The 12,073-nt window shown below is 47.9% G+C and overlaps 1 protein-coding gene across 1 annotated transcript in view; it reads left to right on the forward strand.

Moving 5' to 3' along the window:
- The window catches only part of LOC147679612 (2'-5'-oligoadenylate synthase 1-like), a 107,444-nt gene that overhangs the window by 30,240 nt on the left and 65,131 nt on the right, over positions 1-12,073 (forward strand). The window lies entirely within an intron of this gene.

Genomic DNA, 12,073 nt, shown 5'->3' on the forward strand with positions numbered 1-12,073 from the left:
CAACTGAGATATGACCAGGGCCACTGGAATTGTGTGGCAGGAGAGGGACACATTTTGAAGCAGGGTTGGCTAAATTATGCAGAAAGGAAAGACAAATTATGCAGCTTAATGCAGTCCATTTTGTGATAGATAATTTTCTAATTTTTGCACTTGTTAACACTGCCTGAGGATAGGTTACACCTCATTAGTACAAGAGAAACACCCAAATATAGCAGTAAGCTCTTTCCTAGAGCTGCTGTATTCCACCTCCATGACTGCGCCTCCAACACACCACCAGCCCCACGGGAATGTCATAATGCGGCAGTCTGATGCCGTTGACTTGACATCGTTCTCCCGACCGACGCCACGGGGGGCAGTATGATGGTCAAATAAGAAATCCGCCCCTAAGTTTGTTGCATGTAAGAATACGCCAGTTTCTTGAAATTATTTTATAAACTTAATTCAACACATTGGTATGCGTGGTTGCGCAAATAAGTTCTTTCCGGTCTTCTTTATTTTGATCCATTAGGAGTGATTCTCTGTGATTATTCTACTCGCTTTTATTTGCTCTTTGAATTAAATGTTCCAGATAGTGCCTATCTAAAAGATTATTGGTAAGTATGACAGGTTCTTGTTTGTAATCCTCAATCTTGGAGCAGTATCTTCTTATACAGGGAAGGAGCAGGCACAAAGAAGTGTGAGGTTTCTGCACCTGGCTTTCATCAGCCCAACAGAAGGAGTAATGGGGACAGACAAGAGGATCAGAGCTAGAAACGTATTCATCCTAAGCAACAGAAATTGCAGTCCCACTCTTCATCCCTACCATCTACCAGATGGCGCAATGACCAGAAAGAACTATAAAGCAGCCCCTTGCTAACAAGGTCTCACGAAATTTCCCAATGCAGCCCTGTCCCCATTATCCTCAACTCAATCTCTGACTCTTCTCTCTCCAGCTACAGGAATGCAGGCATTTTCAACCGAGTTCTCCTTCTCCATTTTGTGCTTTGCCAGGCCACAGCATCCAAAATGGATCCCATTGGCCTCCATTGCCATTGGGGAGACAGTGTCTGTCTCTCTCGCTCGCTCTCTCTCTTCCTCCCCTCTCTCTCTCTCCCCCCCTCTCTCTACCCCCCCCCCTCTCTCTCCTTCTCTCTCTCTCATGTGGATGCTATATATTTAACAAAATTACTGATATAAGATGGATTGGTAAATAAAAAATATTTAAAGGGAAAAAAAGGTAGCAGCCGCCCAATAAGTAAGTAATAAAACACGTTTTTTTTAGAATAGGGGCTAAGGAGGAGTGGGTGGGGAGAGCAAAGGGGAGTGGGGGGGTATGCTACCCATGAGTGGGAAAAACATGAGGAGGACAGGTTCAGAAGCACATGAGCAAGAAAGTAACACTGTGTGGGGGAATAAGAGAGTTTGGTGGGGAGAAACATATGAGAGAGTGAGCTTGGAACATGAGGGAGACAGCTGCATGAAGCTTTGAGTGGGTATTTGGCAGAAGGAAGAGGCACATGAGGAAGAGCGATGGAAGACCCTTGCACTCTGATGGAGTGATTAAGCCAAAATAAAGAAGTAGCTCCTCAAATTGAGCAGTGGATGGATAGAAGGCAGCCTAATGGAGAGATGGAAAAGGGGCTATGCTCCTGAGAGGCCCAAACAACAGATTACAAGCAAATACAGTAAATTGCATTGAATATTAAATAAGCAAATGAGAGTGACCATAGAGCCAACCAATGGTGATCAATGGGCGGCCTGGAAGAGCCTGTACGTTCTTGGTATGCCCGCAATAGTGCTTTGTCAACCAGACACTTGTGTTGCGTAGTAGGATTGACCTTAAAAACGTCAGATCACACTTCTACTCTCTTACAACCCCTTCGATGCTTGTGACAGAACCATTCCGTCATCATTCACGGTTGGGCTGTGCTGATGACGGAATGGTTCCGTCACGACCACGCCCGCAATTGGAATGTCCAGCACAGGGCTGGAATTCCTGCCGCACGGAAGCGGTTAATCACACAGAATTCTGCCACCACAGCTTTCTGTGCTATACCATGGACAGACCAAGTCCAGGACCTCACATAAAGGTTGATTTAGAGCTAGCTGGTTGGGTTACTCTGTCACTAAAGTGCTCTAAGCTATAATGCATTTCTAATATGATGGACAGAGTGTCTTTCACATTGATGATGGAGCAGCCTATCTGGCAAGTTCTAATTCAGGCCCATAGTAAGGTGCAGCCCAAGGCTTCCACACAAATACTAGATCAGTGAGCCTCTGAAACCAAAAAGTAATAGATATACATTCAGTTGAAGATTCAGGACCGGGAACACACCTACGTACCATACAGGAGGAACTAATTAATACAGATAAACATCAAATAATTCTTTGGAATTAAACAGTTAATGATATCTATGAGTGGACTATATCATTGAAAAGTACATCCAGTATAGCAGGTGACATTTGCTTCTGGTTCTCACATTCATTTAGCTAAACCTGTGAAGGCCCTTGATCTAATCTATATGTACTATTTATAGATAAAACCTGGTTAAAGGGGTTATCTGCTCTGACGTTTGAATGCCTGTCAAAACCATCTGTAAGATATTTGACTTAATTTGTAAAGGTAATCTAGGAGGTAGTGTGGCTACTATTATAACTCCTCCACTTGATAGCATTGAATCACTTCAATTAAATATATCCTTCTCACCTTTGTTATCAGTGAAGTGTCTGCTAGTTTGCCACCCCCTTCTTCCTGGATCTTTGGTAATCTTTACAGGTGGCCTTGCTGACATTTCCCCAGCCTTTTGTCTTCAGTCTTCAAATTGTCTGACTCTTGAATGACCTCTAAAATTGAGTAGAGGATACTTCTATTATTGCGGCCTTCCAATTCATAGACACTTGCACTCCTCTTCATTTTTCCTAGATGGTGGGTAGGTCCTACCCATTGCCTATGCCTTAGCAGTTCTAATAATTGTTTTACAGACCAATTTGCCATTTTTTTTGTTTCTGTATTTTTGCTTGCTTAACTAAATGACTGCCTGTGCCAGCCTGTTTGTCTACAGTCTTAGAGTCGAGTACTAGATTCAGCAAGGTACTGAACTTATCTAGCCCTTCTGTCATGTCTAGCCCTGATGTTGCTGACCATCTAGGAAGCTGGTACTTTCACCTATGTAGCTTGCTTTAAACAACTCCAGCCTCACAGATGCAACCCCTTGGCTTACTAGATCGCTCAAAGGCCGAGTAATGTGAAGGAAGACATGTAAAGTCTTGAATGCCTTATGACTGGGCTTTATTTTCCAGCTAATCTCAAAACCTTATATACTTCTCTGTGAAATCTACAAAACTCTGGACAGTACTACAACAGCTGAAGCTTATTATTATCAAATACAGATTTCATCTACTCTTAACAAAACTAGCAGCCTGATTCATGACAGACCCGTTTTGCGAGTCTGTAATAGCGATTCATAAGGAATCGCTATTACAGGCTCGCAAAACGGGATTCATGTAGGAATCGCAAAATGAAATGCGATTCCTACATATTCCTTATTTGCGATTAGCAAATTGCTAATCGCAAATAAGGAATAACTCCCCATTCATTCCTATGGGCCAAAAGGCCATAGGAATGAATGGGGAGTGTTCCTTATTTGCGATTAGCAATTTGCTAATCGCAAATAAGATAGCGATTTAAAGGGTGCAAGGGGTGTCCAAAGGACACCCTGTAGCACCCCTTAAATGAAAATTCAAATAGGTGTTGCGCACACACATGTCCAAAGGACATGTGTGTGTGCAACATGCAACTTAGAAAAAAGCTTTTAAAAGCATTTTTCTAAGTTTTCGCTATTTACCACGAGGTTTGACCTCGCGGTAAATAGCAGGCCGAAATTGCGAATTCGCAATTTTTTAATGGATGATGAATTGCATTTAAGGAATCTCAAATAGAGATTCCTTAAATGTAATTCCTCGCAAAATTGCGACATCGCTATTACCGATTTTTGCATTTGGGATGATGAATCCCAAATGCAAAAATAGAGCTCGCAAAGGGCCAGATTCTCAGAATCTGGCCCTTTGCGAGCCGATTTCGGCTTGATGAATCAGGCTGTAGGTCTTTTGAATCAGAAATTCCCTCGCCTTCCCTCATGCTCACTCAAAATATATTGTAGCCTCCACTGAGTTTGCTCCAGCCTCTCCACTCATTTTCAAAAGAAAATAATCGGCACCTTGAGCACTTTTGAGTCATTTAATTGTCAACTGCAGAGTCTAATGTACATGATTCACCTAGCCCTTCATCAGACCCGCCTTATAAATTGTTAAACCCGTGGGCCAGATCTTGGCCCCTCATTCTAATCAGTTCTGTAGTTTTCACTAGCGACACTCTTGTCAATTCCTCTTGAAAGTAGGCTGTGGGAATTACACTGCTAAAAAAACCTAAGGCAGATCCCTTTTTAATGGCCATTTTTGGCCCATAGCATTACTTCCCTCCTCATCTAAACTGACAGTAAGAGATACATATTCTCAAATCTGACCTCTCATTATAGAGCATGAGCTTCTTGACCCGGCCCAGGTGGACTTATCCTCTGCACTCAGAACTGAGTCTTTGCTGGTCTCTTTCATTAACAACTTTAGACGTATCATGGATGAGAGTGGCTCTTCCTCCTAAGTCCTTCTTGACAAATAAGATGCTTCAGACACACTCAGGAGGCATCTTTCAGTGCAGGACATGAGTGACTGTGCCTTGAACTGGATTGGCTCCTTTTTTTAGGTCTCGGCCTGCGTAGGCTACGCTTGCGCAGTCTGGCTGGCGAGATTTTATGTTTTTGAGTATGGGGATTAAACCCGCCCCTCTTCTCCATTGGCTGGCTTCCTAAATGGAGGCCAGCCATTGGAGAAGATGAGCGTCTTTCCATTTAAGCCCCGTCTTTTTCGGATTTAGCGGTGTGTCTTTTAGTTTCTTTCTCTCCTCTTCCCATTGACTGGAATTTTACATTCCAGCCAATGGGAAGAGGAGAGAAAGAAAAGCACGCCCTCCAGTCTGAAAATGACGTGGCGTTTCTCCGAGGCATTTCTGCTGACCTCGGAGAAACATGGTGGTGGGAGACGACAGCAGTGTAACATGTACGGCCCAAGAGAGGCTGTCATTGCCCGGTACGTGGCTAACTGACTGCAATACCACCAACCGAACCAGACGCGCTCAAAACTGAACAGTACCCGCCAATTAACACCTTAGCTGCGTGTAAACATTTCTCCCCAGTGCTGCGCTGTCCATTAGAACTAGTGCTGAATGGACGTTCAATGGTCGTGCGCAGCACTGGGGAGGTAGCGCTGCTGACGACCATTGGCCGTCAGCAGCACTTAAGGGGTTAAAGGAGGACGGCTCGGACTAAACCACTGTCTGACTCCACAGTCAACAAGCACATCAGAATTGTCTGTGGCGTGCTTGGATTGGTTAAGCATTGGGGAGAATGCACGGGCTGTCCGTGCAAGTGGCGGACAAGTGGTTTCTCTAGTATCTGCTTTCATGCTTCATCCTGAGATTGAATGCTATAGTTTTTGCCTCAGCAGGTAGGAGTGGGTGTAATACAGCTGGTGAGAGTTTTCAGTTGATAAATCCGACCGTGGTTCAGAGCTCGTCCGAACTCAACTGTAGTGTGCAAAATGTATTTAGTTTATGTCACTGCAGTGGGCCTGTTTCCTTTTTATTTATTGGTTATCTTTAAAAAGAATTGAGGGAAGAAAAAAAAACAAGCCCAAGCCGGCGCCCGCGCCTGACGGTGGGCGGGGCCGGCCGAGACAAGAGAGGAGCCTCGTGGGCTCCATTTTCGCTTCCCCCGAGCGAGAGGATGCAGTGCAGTTTGGCCAATGTACCCTCGTCCTACACGTTATTGGCTAATAACACTGGCCGGAGGAGAGCTGCTTCAATTTATCCGCGGGGCTCCAATGGTGAAGGGAGAGCCCCGCAGGTGTCCTGCTGCCTCTGAGTCTGCCAGTGTAACCGGCGGCCCACCAGAGAAGACAAGAAGGCGGGGCTGACAAAGGCACGCGGCTGGTGCCCTCTCCCCTGCCACAATGTTGTGACCCCAAGGAGCACTGGTGAAGGAGAGCTCCCCTCAGCATTACGGGGCCCAGGAGCGGCCCCAAAGCAGAGCGGAGAGGAGGGAGTTGGTGCGTCGAAGGCCTGGGTGAGTGGGGTTAAGAGGGAGCCTGCATTTAGTGTGCGAGCCCGTGGGGCCCACCCGCACATGTTTGGTGCCCGTATCGGGGCACATCGTCGGTGCTCGCAGCTTCCCCGCTTGTCAGAGGGCAGCTGCTCCACGGCATCTGTCTTCCATCAGCCCCCCTCCGCCTGTCTCTTCCATCTCCGGAACCCACCTCCTCACCTCAGTTGAACCCCTGCCTAGTGGGATTCATTGCTCTTCACTCACCCGCCCCTCCCAAATCACCCTCCTCGTTAGAGTAGGACTCGAGGTCAGCTCACTGTTACAATGCAAGTAATAACGCATCACTTCCTTGTGAGTGTTTTGAGTTGAGGAGGGGCGTGGTAGTTCAAGGCATAGTTGGTGTAGTTTGTTTTAAATTTCACCAGTCAATTGTTTTACTGATGTGCAGATTACTTCTGTTACTACATTTTCAGGGTCCAAACTCTGGGGCATTTATTGCTTTCTTTCGCATGTGGGTTAAAGTGGCTGCCTCTCTGCCCTTGTGTGCCACTCAACTTGCCCGCCCGTCCCTTCCTTGGTGGTGAAGCGGTACACACAAAAAGTCGGGCACCTCGTGAAACTGGCTCCAGTTCGTCCTCTGTTGTATATACAGAGTACCTGAGGCGCCAGTGTCCGTCCGAACTTTAGGGAGATCAAAGATGCTGCAAATTCTCTTATCACTCTGTGACATCAGTAGAATAATCATTCAAAAGCCTGTAGATATATCTCTTTCATTTCATACGCCATGCCAAGAAATAAGATTTGATGACTCTGTCAGTAGAAGATCTGGGCTGGGGCTGGTCTGAGCCTCTCATCGCTGCCAGGGTTGGGAGTTGGTGCATGGGGGTCTTCACTGTTCGGGGATGAGAGAGTCATGAAAAGTGTTCAGAAGGAGGCTTGTCCGGCTTCAGCATTATCCGGCAGGCAGATTGTCTACTTTAGCCAACGTTCTGTGTTTCCCTGACTCCCATGACCAGTTAGTTCACCGTTACAGGAAAATGATCTTGACTGGCACTAACTCCTGCATCCTTGTCCTCACTTCTATCATTCTGAAAGGATTCTTTACACTTTAATCTTCTCCATGTCTTTATCATATCCTGCATCGCCTGATTGGATTCTTTGATATCCATCAACAGCTTCCCCAAAGCCCAGGACACTCCCCCCTCGCTGCCACATGCAGCCAAGCTCTCTCCTAATTAGAGCTGAGAAGGAAGGATGCGAAGGTGCCCTCCACCCCCCACTCTACATCCCTCCTCCCTCAAGCCCCGGGCCTCTCTCCCTCCATCCATCTCACCCTTCACCGGTGCCCTCTCCGTGCATCCTCTCTCCCATCTGTCTTCAGTCAGCCCCCTGAGTGCTGCAGCAGAAGGAGGAACAGGAGGAAGGGGAAAGAGGTGAGTGAAAAGTGTGGGTGACACTTGGAGTGGTGCCACCAGGGAAAAGTTAAGGTGATGGGTGTGAAGTGAGGGAGGTGTTATGCTTGGTGATTGAGGAGGTAGCTAGAGGGCAATAGGGCAAATAGGATGATTGATAATTGGATAAGGCAATGGGGATACTGGTGTAAGCTTGAGGGCCCGCATGAGTGGCATTGAGCGATGAGGACTTTGATCTTGAGCACACAGCAGAATGTACACTGTTGTGCACCATGCATGCTTTGAGGCGAAGGCATTAATACTGCACTGCACATTCACAATAATACTTGTCAGTCTTATTTATCTATGACGTCTCAATCCTAACAGGATCCTATACTTTGTTCTTCCTATAACGACCAGATCGTGTGTGGCTCTGTGTGTGTGTGTGGCTGTGTGTGTGTGTGTGGCTCTGTGTGGCTCTGTGTGTGGCTCTGTGTGTGTAGCTCTGTGTGTATGTGTGTGGCTCTGTGTGTGTTTGTGTGGCTCTGTGTGTGTTTGTGTGGCTCTGTGTGTGTGTGTGTGGCTCTGTGTGTGTGTGGCTCTGTGTGTGTGGCTCTGTGTGTGTGGCTCTGTGTGTGTGGGTGTGTGTGGCTCTGTGTGTTGCTGTGTGTGTGTGTGTGTGTGTGTATGGGTGCAAATGCAATAGGTCTCACATTTGCGAGAGATTAAGCTATTGGCATTGTAAATGACAATGCCATTTATTTATATGTTTTAAAAACAAAAATAATGTCATGAGCAATGCCAATAGCTCTAACTTTAACAAAGACGATACCATTGCATTGCAAATGGTTGTTCTGGGAAGTCACAAATAGGCTGTTTTTCTTTTTACTTGCTAAGACTCCATTCTATGGGAGGCGCTACGGGGCGCACAGCGGAATGGCTGAATAATATCGCAGCTCCGCCGGACGGCCACGACAATGTGGGTTTTTCCTGCCTGAAGCCTGCAAAACCGTCCGCAGACCCCGCAAACGTGTGTGGGAGCATGCTGGGCACAACCTGAAAGATCGACGAGACATGTTACCGTGAAACAGCAAAGATCTTGAGCGGAAAGCAGCACTCACCAGACGGAGACTGTGGTCAAGATGGAGGCCGGCTCCGGAACAGTCCCAGACGGGAACCTGCGGCGTTGGTGAGACACCCGTAGCCTGGAATGCGGGAGACAACAAACGGCAGAGCGGCAGTCGGTGAGCAGCAGTTAACGCAGACTTCTTTGGCGCCACTGGCGAACTTGCCCTCACGTCGCCCGGCCGCCGGTGGACTGGACTGCGGCGGAAGCAAAATGGCGGCGCACTGACAGTCTAACGGAGAACGGTAATAATCGGCGAACTGGATGCGCAGGAAAGTGGTTATTGCCGCCGATGCAAGTAACACTCTGGAGATTGTATGGGAGGAGTTGTGGCAGCCGCCTACTGCGTGAACCACGCTACAACTAAAACAACTGCAGGCGCGAATGGTGAGATCTGGGGTCCCCATGGCGCTGCAATGACGGGTGGCTGCACATTGGTCCAACGCGGGGCACTGGGTGCAGGGGATAGCGATCGCAGTGTTTCACACGATCTATGGCCCCTCCACGTGTAAAAAATAGCAAACGGCTGGGACCCCCAAGACACGGTGATGATTAATGGCGGTGACTGCACCACAGGAGATCGTGAGCGGGATATTGTTCTCCTAATATAACTCGGCTGTACTGAGGGTGAGAGAGGAGACCGGACGCCTGCACTTAAGGGAAACAAGGCATTAGAGGTTCGGAGCACAGGCGGCAGGGCACGGGCGGAGTGACGAGTACACCCTGAGTGCGGCAGCCAACGCTTAATACGGTCGCAAGATCCAGGGGAGTACAACACCCCAATACCAGCTGTGCAGGGTAGAAATCGATGGAGTACATCCCTATGTCCAGATGGACATGCAGTGCCCCCCGAAACACAGGAGTGCAAGGTCTCAGCGCTTGTCCAACTAGACTCGAGGCTGCACATAACATCGTGCGCTTGTCAGAACTGTTTGTGTAATAAAATCCACTGCGTTCATTGTGCACTGCCGCACCATAGTCCTCTCCACACTCACCAGCTACCTACATCACGTTACAGGAGGGCGCAAAGACAGGAGAAACAGGAGTCCCGGCCCGAGAGTGCGACATTAGATCACGCGCCACCCCGCAGTCAAAACGGCGACATCAGACAGAGTGACCAGATCATCGCTCCAGGCCACACAAACGAGGCACCCGCTCCGGGAGAAGATGGGAAAGCCTGATAAACAACAACAGAAGATTTCATTTGAAAGCAAGAAAGTGCCTAAGCCCACGGACCAGATGTCTGATGGGGACGCACCGGCTGAACTGGCGGCTAATACAAACATGGAGAAAATACTGCTGGCCATACAGGCGAACCTACAAGACATTAATGGCAAACTGGATAACTTAACGTGCAGGATGGATGGCATGTCTGCGAAACTAGACAAACATGGTGAACGTTTGGACACAGGCGAAAACAGGATATCCACGGTGGAGGACGAGTCCCGTGCAACTTCCTCTAAATGCTCTGGTATGGAGCGCGTATTGTAGGTGATGAAGGCGAAGGAGGAGGAGTTAGAAGCGCGTTCCAGGTGCAATAATGTACGCATCACGGGACTGCCGGAATCTACCAACACAGGCCGCATGGAGATCTACATAGAGCATCTGTGCAAGGATATATTCGGCGAGGACGCACTGTCTCCGGTCTTCATCGTGGAGCGGGCGCACAGATCCCTAGCACCACGCCCGCCACCGGGAGCTGCACTGCGGCCGATAGTAGCCAGGATTCTAAACTATCGTGACAGAGACAATATACTGCGACTGGCCCGTGAGAAAGGTACGATTACTTATCAAGGGAACACATTCGAATTTTATCCGACCCCACTGTAGCTGTACAACAAGCGAGGAAAGAATTCGCGTCTGCAAAAGCCAAACTCAGAGACCTTAACATCAGCTACTCCATGCTGCACCCGGCCAGATTGCGGGTATCTTGGGAGGGGAAGCCAGTGATCTTATCCACGCCGAAGGATGCACAGGAATTTGTTAAAAAGGTGATACAGCAGTCTAAAACGAAAGCTCGTGAGGAGCAGCAACAGGATTCGGTCTGAAGGTGAACAGCGAGTGGGGTGGATCTCCTCAGGTTCTGTGGTAAGATGTTGGATGCTTATTATATGAGCTACTGGTCCCAGAACAAGATAGGGCAGTGGCTGCGTTGTGACGCCCCAGGGTTGTTGTCAGGGGTCACACCCGGCGGCCAGAGATGACTATAGAGGGTAGCTGCTGTCCTTCTAGACTTACACATTGATTGATAACGTATGGGAACGTTCAGAGTGGCAGAACTTGAAACTGCTTTGGTAGATGGCTATATAGGCTAAGATACCCATGTGCTCCCAACCGAGGAGACATTGTGCCTTAAAACTAGACAATGGAGGGTCTATTGTCGACACCCACTGCTTGCTATATGTCAACCCTACCTTATTGACATCACGTGTCTTTACTTTCAGGAGATCAGACACTGCTGGCTGTTGGCCGATCCAGCCGCTTGCACTGACTTTGCCTGCCTTGGGTTGTCATGTTTGTATAGTAATTGTTTCACATTGCGGGATCAATGGAGGTGTCCACACTGCGTCATACGTACTGAGGTCGACCCTCCTATTGGGGCATTGTTATAACATTGTACTCATACTAACGATCTAGATCGTGTGTAAGACCCATCGTTGACCCCCTTGATAGGGAGCTATGGGACGGCCAATGGCACCAGTCAACCTGTGTGCGACCATCTCACACGTTACTGTCCATATTACAAAACAGCACTATATGATTGTTACATGCATACTACAATGTTTTGCTCTTTGGGTGTCCCACCACTGTTACTAGCAATTTACGTCAGGACACTTATGTGCTGCGGGCGGGTCTGAGGTGGGTGGGCAGAGCACATGTATGTGAATCGTATGATATGTGAGTCGTCCACACCCATTCAGTTGGGTGTAGAGTTGTGCCCCAAGCAGACCTCCTCAAGGGTAATCCCCACGTCAGTTGTTTCTATTTTATTGCCTTACAAGGGATGTTTACAGAGGGAAAATAGCTTCGGCAGTTTTGGGTTGCTGGAGTGGGAGGGGGTAGGAGGGTTGGGGCAATGTTCATGTTACAAGACCAAAGCTACTACTACATGTTTATTTAAAAGGTGTTGCGGAGAGATGGGCTGATCGGGAGCACTTGATCTCACATGTGATAGAAATGTTTAGCACTGTTTATGATTGTGATCTGTTAACACAGTGGATCCCTTGGTCTTCTAGTTGGCCCGGGTAACTAGAGGTAATGGAAGAACACATGTCAACTTCCTCACATGGAATGTACGTGGTTTCACGCAGCCGAAAAAGATACGATAGGTGTTTGCCTACTTAAATAGATGGGAAATTGATATTGCTGTACTACAGGAGACACACATCGCGCCGAACACACACAAACACATAGGTGGACGC

This window comes from Lissotriton vulgaris, chromosome 11 (assembly GCF_964263255.1).
Source record: "Lissotriton vulgaris chromosome 11, aLisVul1.2, whole genome shotgun sequence".
Taxonomy (NCBI): Eukaryota; Metazoa; Chordata; class Amphibia; order Caudata; family Salamandridae; genus Lissotriton; species Lissotriton vulgaris.